Source organism: Engraulis encrasicolus, unplaced genomic scaffold (assembly GCF_034702125.1).
Source record: "Engraulis encrasicolus isolate BLACKSEA-1 unplaced genomic scaffold, IST_EnEncr_1.0 scaffold_356_np1212, whole genome shotgun sequence".
NCBI classification, from domain to species: domain Eukaryota; kingdom Metazoa; phylum Chordata; class Actinopteri; order Clupeiformes; family Engraulidae; genus Engraulis; species Engraulis encrasicolus.
This window is the reverse complement of record NW_026945650.1, coordinates 1-12,097: the sequence shown is the minus strand read 5'-3', so window position 1 is coordinate 12,097 and position 12,097 is coordinate 1. Positions and strand designations below refer to the sequence as shown.

At 42.5% G+C, this 12,097-nt stretch overlaps 1 long non-coding RNA gene across 1 annotated transcript; it reads right to left on the bottom strand.

Moving 5' to 3' along the window:
- Positions 1–2,238: 2,238 nt before the first annotated feature.
- On the bottom strand, positions 2,239–6,562 carry LOC134443685 (uncharacterized). Its single transcript, XR_010033708.1, has 6 exons — positions 6,182–6,562; positions 5,266–5,405; positions 5,066–5,154; positions 4,703–4,819; positions 3,840–3,928; positions 2,239–2,359 (listed from the first exon to the last, which is right to left on the bottom strand). It is a non-coding gene; the product is annotated as an uncharacterized LOC134443685 (long non-coding RNA).
- Between the last annotated feature and the right edge of the window lie 5,535 nt (positions 6,563–12,097).

Sequence of the window (12,097 nt, the reverse complement as noted above, 5' to 3'; positions counted from 1 at the left end):
ATTCTGATGGCTTTTAATTGTAGCTCTGAAATATATTGCGGTAATGAGAAGAAAAACTTGGGGACACGATCTTTTCTTGACATATTCATTAGTGTTCATTATTTAATTTGCCAACAAGGAACACTTAATGAAACTTCAGACATAGACCAACGCTCTTGTAGTGTAATTTACGTATTTTAATTTTTTTTATTATGTTTTAACCTAATTCAAAGACCAGAAATTTTGGTCGGGACACATTTCGGTAATGAGAATTTGCCTATAAAATGCATAAAAAGTGGAAAATAAAAATAACATTTTTTAAAATGAACTAGTGTACCAGAAAGTACACGTCTTGCTCTACAGTAATGTATATTATCAAAAGAATCCATGTCATATTTAACCATTAAAACCTCATTGCCATTGATTTTTTTAGCTTCGTGAGAATCACCCTATTGTGTGACGTCAGGCGAGGCCATTCAGTAGCCCGCAGTAGCGGTAGCCCTGCATTCTGTACGGTGTGTGATTGAATTATGCCGTACGGGTATGAAATAAATATCATTGGCAATATTATATCATGACCGCTACAGGGTGCCATGTGACCGTGAGGCAGTAAAAACCCGTGTTCGAACTATGCCAAAAAAAACAAAAAAAAAAAAAAATGCCCGGGGGAGGGGGGTACGATTGCGCTTGCCTCAAAGTGCGAGTCTCGAAAGCTTGAATTTGGAGAAGTAGGCCTACCATGTGATTTCAAATTTCAAGTAGGCCTAGGCCTACACTACAAATTACCAGACATTGTTAGTATCAACCTTTAGTAGCCTAGGTCTATCACGTCATTTCAGCATCATGTCCAAGTGGGAAAGAATGTAAACAGCGACAAGTAGGCTAATAAATAAATAAAACCGTTTGGGTGAATCATTCGCTCCAAGCTTTTTAACGGCAAGGTGCAAAGCAGTCGGCTGCATTGTAAGAGTGCCAGAGATTACCGAATTCAAACGACTGCAAAGCAATCTGTCTGGGCACAGCGGAAAGCACCTGTGCGGTCCACACGGCCGTCAGAAAACGAATGAACCTCCCTTGCATTACGTCCGAGAACATCAGTACACCGTATGTCAAATGGCGCATTTGTCTACTTGTTTCGAGCACCACGTTTCATTGTCATTGCCGCGAGTTTCTGACAAACCACATAGGCCTAGTTGAGCTGCACAACGTGACACTATCCCAGACAGCAAAATGGGTCTGGCCCAGATCTGTGACAGATGTTGGCAGGCACTTGGGCCAGGTCCGCAATCCTGGTCTGGCCCGGTTTCTTATTTTACAATGGCGCTGAGCTGGAACAGGTCCGGATTACGGATCCGGAATGGATCTGGCCCAGGTCCAATCCACATGTTTGGAATTTGTGGCCGACCTGGGCCAGATCTGGCCCAGGTCCGTAATACGCATCTGACCATGATCTGGCCCTGATCCGTAATACACAGTTGGGGCTCATCTGGCCCATATCCGGACCTTATCCGGACCTTATCTGGGCCTGATCCGGATTAAAGGGATATTTAAAGGCATATGCCATTATTTTGGGGCTTAATACAGTTAAAATTGTTGGCTGGGGTTTATAAAGGTGGTAAAGTGTCTTATTTTTCATGTGAAGCGTTGTCTTGCCTTAAGACAAGTTAAAAGAGGGAGTATGTCGCTAAGCTAGTGAAAGTCAATGCATCCATGTAGCATTGCTACATGCTACACGGATCCATTGACTTTCACTAGCTTAGCGACATGCTTCCTCTTCTAACTTGTCTTAAAACAAGACAACGGCTTACATGAAAAATAAGACACTTAACAACCTATATAAACCCTGGCCAACGATTTTAACTGTATTAAGCCCCAAAATAGTGGCATACCCCTTTAAAGGTGGACTGTGGAATATTTTTAGTTGTTCATTTCCAGAATTCATTATGCCCATTCACAAATGTTAACTTTTTAACAGATATTTACCACCACCAAAGTATTCAACATGACTGGGAAATTTGCACTTTTCATACATGAAAAGGGGGATCTTCTCCATGGTCCGCCATGTTGAATTTCCAGAAATAGACATTTTTAGCTGCAAAACTCACTACACTTTGGTATTCATGCAAAAATCTAAATTAGCAGTAGACAGCACAGTTTCAATGAGCACCATAGATGCAATACCTACTCTGGCCACAATTTTGCACAGTGCACCTTCAAGCAAGAGCAAACAATGTTTTTAAAAAATGAGCTGCTTACAAATTATGCATTTTAGTATTCTTTATTGTTTTGTTTCTTGTTGGGTGTGTGCCAAAGCAGTCGGCTGCCAGATCCATCTCCACATTTTTGATAGCGTTCATCTCTCCCTTGTTGCCTCTTCACACTGTAAGATATTAAAAAGCACACAAAGCAGAAGGGAAACGTTAGACTTAATGCAGATGTATGTGCAGGCACAAATTACATACGATTGTGAATGAACTGACACATACAGGTGCTGGCCAAAACATTAGAATATCATGAAAATGTTTATTTATTTCCATAATTCCATCAATAATGTTACACTTTCATAGATTATAGATTCACGACCCACATTTTAAACTATGCCAATAATTTGTTTATTCTTGCATATTTTTGGCTTCAAGAAACCATGAATTAAGTAACTCACAAAATTAGAAGATTGTGATGAAATCACCATTCTCTTCAGAAAAAAAAGAAACGGGTCATATTGTCATATCAAATCAGTTAAAATTCTCGACTCTCTAAATAACATGTCAATGTTTAATATTTGGTTAGAAATGTAATCGCCTTAATCACGGCAATGATGTATTTAACATTTCAGTCAATGGCACACATGCTTGACAGCATCAAATGCAAATTTGTTTATCATGGTCTCATCAGAGTCAAACAAACTAAGGATATGGGTTACTGGAACCATGTCCTCTGATCTAATGACATCAAGATAAACAAATTGGCTTTAGATGATGTCAAGATGTGTGGTGGTAAAAAGCGATGTGTACAAAGGAAAGTGCCTCATGCTGAAAGTCAAGTATGGTAGTGGGAGTGGCATGGCTTGGGGCTGTGTGGGTGCCATCAACAGTAGGAAGCTGAATTTCACCAAAAGAAATATGCTTGTCAACATGTACTGTAACTACTGAAACAGATCATGATACTCCCTATAGGATTTCATTCGAATCTCACACACATCAATTATAGCCAGGTGCAGACTCAAAATGTAAAAGTTAAATGCAAGGCAAAGATAAAACGCACAACAATGACCTCCCTTTTAATCCCTTTAAATTTCGAGACAATTCAGGCAAACACGGCCCCTTCTCAGACACTATGATAGGCGTGTACTCAATTTTGCACCAGCATAATTTCACAAAAATGGGCAAATATGTCATTTAAGTTATACAATTGGCCTTAATTTTCTTATGTAAGCTCAAAAGATGTTGTATTACACTTTTTTGGGCGTTTTGGGAATAACTTGTGTGTTCAAAATGTTACTTTTCAACAAGGGTATACTCATTATTGCTGTGCACTGTATATTTGAATAATTTCTTAAAAATGTGGGAACATGGAGCAGCAGGAATAAGCTGTGGGACCAATGGGCTGTGGGAACATGACCCCGTACACAGAACATACAGTCAACCTAGCCAAGTATACCGTAGGTATTCCATGCACTTTCAGGCCACCACAGAACAGTATCAGGCAAGTTCTGGTTGAGTGTTGTTCAACAAGTGTGTGTGTGTGTGTGTGTGTGTGTGTGTGTGTGTGTGTGTGTGTGAGAGAGAGAGTACGTGAGAGTGAGAGAGTGTGCACACCAGCATGCATGGGCTTTAATGCATAACATAAAAACAACTTACTTAATACATTCTGATGACGTCCGAGGGCTTCTTGAATATGTAGTGAGGCCGACCCAGCAGAGTAGAAGTCCTGTCCTTTCATTTGAGTCCTACAGCAGAAAAAGAATAAATAATTATGAATAATAGTTATTGGGATTTCACTGTGAAAATATTTAGTACAATTGGCATCCATGTTTACAATTAGTTTAGTTTATTGGTTTATTTCATCAGGGACCATGTGCAAAGTACATTAGTTACATAGTAAAAAAAAAAGATGACCTGCACCACATTATAGCTAAAAGCTAATTCCCATCTGCATTCCCTGGGCAGGTAAGAAAACATATAACACACACACTAAAATATGTCAAAACTATTAGTTGTGACCAGACTGGGTACATGAAAGTCATTTCTTCACTCCAAGTGAGAATGAATAAAAGTTTGTAATGCCTTTTATGTGGGTGGGAAGGGCATTCCATTATTTTGTTGCTCTGCAAAAACAGATTGTGCAAATGTATGCTGTTACCCAGCTTGGGAGGCTACTATTTCCTCTGGTGGTAGATCTAGTTGTTCTGCTAATTTGTTCAGAGCAAGGATAAAAGTTTTCAGAGGTGGTGGAGCAGAATTGTGAATAATTTTGTGCACAAGTTGCACAGCAGAATATAGAATTAGGTTGTCAAAACTGAGCAAGTAATACTTGTCCAGTATGGCACAACACAATGGTGAAATTGAGACGGACGCCTGTCCAAAACTTTAAGATTTCATGGTAGTCTTGTTAGCCGGAGACCAGCTTGACATTAGTGTAAATGAGACATTATCAAGCCACTTACATATGTCTCAGCAGGATCAACAGTTAAAGAAGTTAAATTGTCAGCTCATACACTCACATGACAGTCCAAAAAGGTGTTCAGTGGCGGCTTCTTCTCTCACTTGCAGCTTCATACACATCGAGCGATGTTGATGCCAAGTCGATCAAGGAATGACTGTGCCTACTGTTTACAATTCTACCCAAAGCAAAAAGAAAAAGAAACACAAAAAGGTTGAAAGTTTGTCATAGAAATACATAGAACATACAATAAACCTATTCAAGTAGACAGTAGGTATTCTATGCACATTCAGGCCACCAAACAACAGCATCAGGCAAGCTCTTATTGAGTGCTGTACAACAAGTGTGTGTGTGTGAGTGAGAGAGAGGGGGGGGGGCGTGCCAGCATGCATGGGCTTTAATGCATAACATAAAAACAACTTACTTCATACATTCTGGTGGTGTCCAAGGGCTTCTTGAATAAATAGTGAGGCCAACGCCGCAGAGCAGAATTCCTGTCCTTTCATTTGTGTCCTGTAGCAGAAAAAGAATAAATAAGTATGAATAATAGTTATTGGGATTTCACTGTGAAAATATATAGGCCTAGTACAATTGGCATCCATGTTTACAACTCTCGGCTCATACCTTCAAATGACAGTCCAAAAAGCTTTTCAGTGGCGGCTTCTTCCCTCACTTGATGCAGAGGCAGCTTACTTCATACACATCGAGTAGGCCTAATGCTGGTGTCAGGTCGATCAAGGAATGGCTGAACCTACCGTACAATTCTACCCAACCCAAAGCAAAGAGGAAAAGAAAGACAAAAAAGTTTGAACGTTTTGCATACAACATGCATGCATGAGCTTTAATTCACAGTATTTTGATGAAGTCTAATCCATGTTATATCCTATATCACAATGCAGTTATTAAACTAACAATACGGCCTTTTAGGATTTGTGTAAATAGGCTACAACAATCAAGGAGTTACAAAAACTGCGTGATGTCAAATGAATTCAGCTCAAGGTGAGCTAATAGCACAACACAGAATGTTTGCTGTCGGCGGCACAACATGGATACGGTGATTATTAAGCCATCAGAAATTGATTGGAAATAATCGAACACATCATGTACATCACACTCGCACCTATACCTAGCTTTTTTGGCGAATGTTATACAAATCACAGCGGTAGAGACAGAACTACCGGTAGTAGTGCTAGTCGACTAGAAACTACCTTTGTTTCTGTCCCGTGTTGATAGGGTATGTTTGGGATGTTATCATCATAAAAGATTATCACCATTACTGCTAACGCCGCTAAAATTGACTCAAATAGCCCGATCATGACACATTTTGAGTGGGTTCATCAAAAGCTTATGATGCCAGCCACAAAGACAGCAGCACGTTAGCGCGATGCTGCGGTGTTATGATACAGTGCTCGGCCAAGCCATTTCACGACACAACAGAGGAGGTAATTAACTCACTGGACTAAAACGCTGAAAGAGTAGTGGCGACGGCGAGTGAGTGTATTTTACTTCTACCATAGTATTAAGTTAAATAATTACTTACCATCATTGAATGATCAAGTCAAGACAGTGCAGTGTTGGACGAGACGCGACACAGGCGGATAGTTGAGTTCAGCTGAGGTAAACTGAAGAACGGTCTCTCTCTCTGAGGGTTCCAAAGTGACAGTTGGGGAACAAATTCAGTTTTGGCGCGTCCGGATTGCTTTATATGGCCCGCACCCGCCACTCGCCTTCAAATCGGACTGAATTATTTTATTATGGCGCGTCCGGATTGCTTATACAGGCCCGCATCCGCCAGGAGTCTTCAAAACTGACTGTCAAACTACTGGTCCGGATCGGAGCTGCCGCTGATCGGCAAAATGACTGTGACTGCTATGCGGATCTGCTGACTTGAAAACGGACCCGGCCCAAATCTAATTGCTGTCTGGGATCATACACAACATGATGAAGCGCCCCCCTCACGTTTGACATCCTCGGGCCGAAGTCTCATAAGGGGGTAAGGGACTGTACGTTATTTACCGGGGGGGGAGGGCTGGTGCGCTGGAAGTCCGGTCAAAAAAAAAAATCATGGCCCCCCCCTCCACCTCAAATTTTTTCCCCATGGCCCTCCCCCCACTTCAATTTTGTTTTCCCATGGCCCTCCCCCTACAGATAAAAAATATATATATTTCAAATTGGTAGATGAACAACCATCATGAGAACAGTCAGAGTAGCCTACATCAAGGGCGGTTGTCTGCACTATTATGTGCTATCGATATCAGTGGATACCTATGAGAAGCCGCAAGAATCTACCTCTGCGGCTGCATGGGATGCCTTTTAACTCCACTGTCACCAAGACAAATTGCATTCACTATTTTTTTTACGTGTTAAGTGAAAATAATAATAATAATAATAATAAAAACTTCCATTTCAATACCAATGTCCGAGTTGTTACTACTGTAAACTACAAAGTGGAGAGAGTTTCCCCACCGTAGCTTCAATATTTCCCTGCTCGACAAGCAGCGCCTTTCACAAGGTACGTTTTACATGTTCAGCACAGTAGCGAAGCCAGGGACGCAGGAACTGGTTTTGACCAGGGGGTGCTGTGAAAAAAAACTGTTTTTTAGATGCTATTTCCTGCGTTCTAATCAATTTTAGGGTGAGGAATGGCGAATCACATCTGAATAACTTCCTCATGTTTTATGTAGCCTAAACAAGGATGGCTAGATTTAACTTTTTTTTCTTTAACATCTCACTTTGACACTATTAATGTTCTTCTTGCGGAAGTGAAACGCGCACCTGATGTGGAGGTGGCTCAAGAGCAAATCGCGCTGCCTTGACAGTTTGTCTCTTCAGCATGGCCAGTGTGCAATGTGTGAAATTAGAAGAAATGCTTTGACTAGGCTATGCGATGCACTCGTGAGAGGTGACCGGGCTTTCAAATAATTTAGATTTTCTTGCAATTGCGACTGTGGATCAGGTGCATCTCGGTCTCCCAGACCGCGCATAAAAGCACGCACGCACACACACAGGCATAGCTCTACCTTCCCGAATGTAATTACACTCTGACGGCCAAAGAGTTCGGGATGTGATCGGAGCAAGAAGTAGGCTAAGCGCCAAAGCAGCTCGAGCCATTGCTGGCTATTGATACAGGGAGAGTGAGAAAGCCACCTTTAGTTTGCATTTAACGTAGGCCATTAAGACGCATTAATAGGTGGTGGCGGTGCTATGGTGGTCAAATCAGCAGCAAGAGGCAAAAGGAACAAATTGCCAAAACAGAACCAGTACAACATTCCAAAACATCCAACAATAGCACAGCCATTACACACCGCGGCAATTCAACTTTGACAACTGTGATGGTAGACAAGCCAGACATACCATCGGCTGTGCTCTCCTTCAGATTCACCCCATAGCCAACTCCGAGGCTAAGCTAGACTACTTCACCAGCAACAGGCAAGACCTAGCATACCAATACACGCTTCTACGAATCCAATCTCCACAGCAAGAAACAAAAGTCACTTCTTACCTGACACGATGCACAACTTTGGTGACATTCCCTTCTCCCGTCACGCTTTAAATGTACATAATTCCTTGCTTAGTTGGTCCGTTTTTGTTCACCAAAGTGATGAGACTTCTCTTCACAACAAGTTAGCTCCTCCAATGGTTTCAAGACCTTATGATGCATGGCCAACACATCACCGTTAATACCATTTTTATTACTACCTTGACACCACAAGCTAAAAAAAAACTCGCGTCACTGCACCGTTCTACCAAAGTACGTCTAGGCCAAATGTCTAGGCCTAGGTAGTTCTTTCCGGTCTGGTTGGGGTCTTTGAAGTTCTTTGAACACAAATGTAAGCACACGGCGGTGCCAATAAATAAAATCATGGCTTACCAGAGGCTGTGACCACCAGTTGACTACAACACCTCTCCAAAATTCCTCTGGAAATGCCCATCCAATTCGTTGTCAAAACTTCCCAAACTGTTTAGCCCATATAGTTCACATCAGCTAGTTTGATATTTGCTCACGGGCATTTTCTATGATGCTCAATGTTCCTCCGTAGCACTAGCAATCCTACAGTGAAAGAGAGTCAGCGCGGGCAATCTACAGTAGCTGCACCTGATAGTTTTTTGACTACAGATACACGCTTCAGTGCTATAGCATGCACCGGGACCTTGCATCGCAAAGCGATGTGTTTCAGAACATGTTTTATTATTGTTTAAAAAAAATAATAAAAATAAAATAAAATAAATTCGGTTTTTTTTCCATGGCCCTCCCCCTAACTCCGATTTTTTTTGCCATGGCCCTCCCCTCCACCTCATTTTTTTTCATCATGGCCCTCCCCCCCCTACGCACCAGCCCTCCCCCCCCCGGTAAATTACGAACAGTCCCTAAAGACCGTGAACATAGTGACACACACTTCACAGTGGTGTTGGTGAAAACGAAACGAAGTTTCCTCCCACGGCCCAAACGCAAAATAATGCCTAAAATTGAATGCCCCCTCAGTTGTCCTGGCTAGGGCAACTGGCGCGTTATCACCGCTTCTTATTCAATGCAGCAGCACTTTCATTGTACTCGCGCTGCACTTGTCTCACAATGCAATCAGCTGCGTGCTCCGGGCCAAATAGTCAACTCTCCCACCTTGTGGACACAGAAGGGAACAATTTGAAGAACGCGTTTCAGACGGACGGACAGAAATAGCCTACCCTTTTATAGAGATGCTGGGACGCATCTAAAAACGTGGATCCAACGCGCGTAGTAGGAAAATAGAGACTGAAAAGATACAACCAAAAGGCTCTACTCGAAGGCTCCAGCCAACGCTGTTGAACGATTGTTTGCCTCTCTCCCTGGCCATCTGAATGAGATGCTTTTATCAAACGTCATACCAAATCTACATTGGCCTATAGGCTAGTTTTGGTATTTATGTTTGATCTGGCGACTATTGTTGTTTTACTGTCTTGCTTGAATCGCTCTGTTTGGATTACTTGAAGACTTTCCATGGATTATCCTGCATCGTCTCCGTGCCGTGAGTAACCTGGAACATAAGTAGGCTATATCATCAGAGGTGAGCTTAGTCACTTTTGGCCGCGAGAGACTTGGAAGGCGCTACATTTGCGCCACACAACGTGGATTATTGAAACTGAAGACTTGATTTATTCTATTGGATAATTTCGTTTGGTAGGCCTATAATTACGGTCAGTGTAGTTTTTTTGTGACACTCGGACTTTTTTTTTTCCCAAGGAATATTGGTTAACCGAAATAGTCCCGCCGCCGCGTGGGTTAGGGTCTACCTATGCTATTGATTTGTGATACGCATGTGGGTGACCTTTATTGAAGTTGCATGTAATTCTATAGAACAGTCAAAGGAAATTGAAAATGTGATTTTTACAACAGCGACATGACTCGGGTGGTATAGGCCTACTTTAGCCTACTGTTTTGCACCTTGGAAAAGTTTGACGCGATTTCAGCACCATGGACAGTCCCTCCCCAGTCGGGCGAATAGCACATTTTAGGCTACGCAGATCATTTCCCGTTTGTGCTGTTTGTAATTTAGGTAGCCTATTGCATTTAGCTGACACGATATTGGCAGTTCATTAAACATGATTAAAAGCAAGCCCAAAAATATGAAGGGACTAGTAAAAAAAGAAGCCCATGTCGCATAGTCTAGCCTATAGGTCCAAGCAGAATTTGCAACCCTGCATGAATAGCATTTCTACTAAAACTAGTTGGCCAAAAGTTACTAAATCATTTGGAAGTTGTTACAGTGCCCTGCATGAGAAAAGCCGCACGATTACAGTTGCGATTTCTATTATAGGCCTGCAGGCCACGGCCGTTATATCATTAGTGATCGTCACCTCGCCTATGTAAAATTCCAGGCAAATAAAATTAGAACGTTCACCCATGGCCTCGCCTGACGTAGTCGCCAGGTTACGGTTAAACCCACATTTGCCACAACAAACAACAAAAATCGTTGTTTAACATCGTTTTTGGAGGGACTTATATATGTGGATCATTTATTGAATACAGTGTGTACACATTGATCCAAAGTAGTAGTTAACCTGCGATATACACTTTAAGAGTGTGGGTTTTTGAACATTCTATAAGAAGAATGCGTTCTATAACAATGCAAGATTCTAAAATTCTAAATTGTACTGAATGACGCCCAGAATTCTATAGAACTTTCACTGCCCGAACATACCTGTCACACCAGTGTGACGGTACACTCTTAAAGGTTTTAATAATATTAATTACCCGTCCCTCTATCTTATCTGAGGACCATGGGCCACTGGCCCCACCGTGCCACTGACAGCCTAGAACAAAATCATTTGAAAGCCCCTTGAACTGACCCGTTTCGTCCCCTCCATGTCGGTGGGCCTGTCTGTAATAGTCACCTGTCCACCTTTGCCCTCTAGCCGCTCATGCTCGATGCACTGTGAGAGTGCCCCACCTCCCTCACCTCGCCCTTAACCCCCAAAACAGCTGACTTGACTGAATCTGGGTCTCCTCCCCTCCTAGATAAATCAGAGTATTACTGTACTGTGTGCTCCTCACGAGGAGCTGAATGTAGGCTAGAGGTATTATATTACCCAGAAGCCTTTGCTGCTCTGAATATCTGCAGCCATTACACATTACATACTGAGATGAAAGATTCAGAGATGGAACAAGATTGTAGCAGAATTCCATCTCTCTCTCTCTCTCTCTCTCTCTCTCTCTCTCTCTCTCTCTCTCTCTCTCTCTGTCTCTCTCTCTGTCTCTCTCTGTCTCTCTCTCTGTCTCTCTCTCTCTCTCTCTCGTGTGCGTGTGCATGTGTGTAGTATGAGAGAGGGAGCAGTCATGCATGTAGTTGTCTATCTCTGAAGAAACCAGGCGGGAAATCCAGCAGGAATACACCTCCTCTTGCCTTCACTTCCGTATCTTCCTTTGTCTCATCCTGTCTTTCTTTATTTTCCCTTCATCTCTTCATCCCTTCACTTCTTTTTGATGCACCTCATCCCTTCCTCCACCCCACACTTTCTGTGACACAGGCTACGCGCGCACATGCACACACACACACACACCCACACCCACACACACACAAGCGCACGCATGCTCACCCCCCCCCCCCCCCCTGTTGTGCTGAGTGTACATCATGTAGCGTCATGTGTCCTTGATGTTCTTGCTGGTTGTAGATGGGGCATGCAACTACACGTACAGTATGCCACACTGCACTGCAAGTACGTATATGCATGCAAGTATATGTATTAGAAATGCACCGGATCCTGATTTTTAGGATCCTGCCGGATACCGAATCCATTGCTTAAGATCCTGCCGGATCCGGAACCAGATACTGGATCCTACAAAAGGGCCCTTTTTATTACGTTGGCTCAAACTATTTTTTAGACTCATTGGCTTACTGCCACACTGCCTGCACTGGCCGCTTCCAAAGGGCTTTCACTCCATGCAGCAATTGGGGTTGTGAAAGACTGACTGAAAACCAAA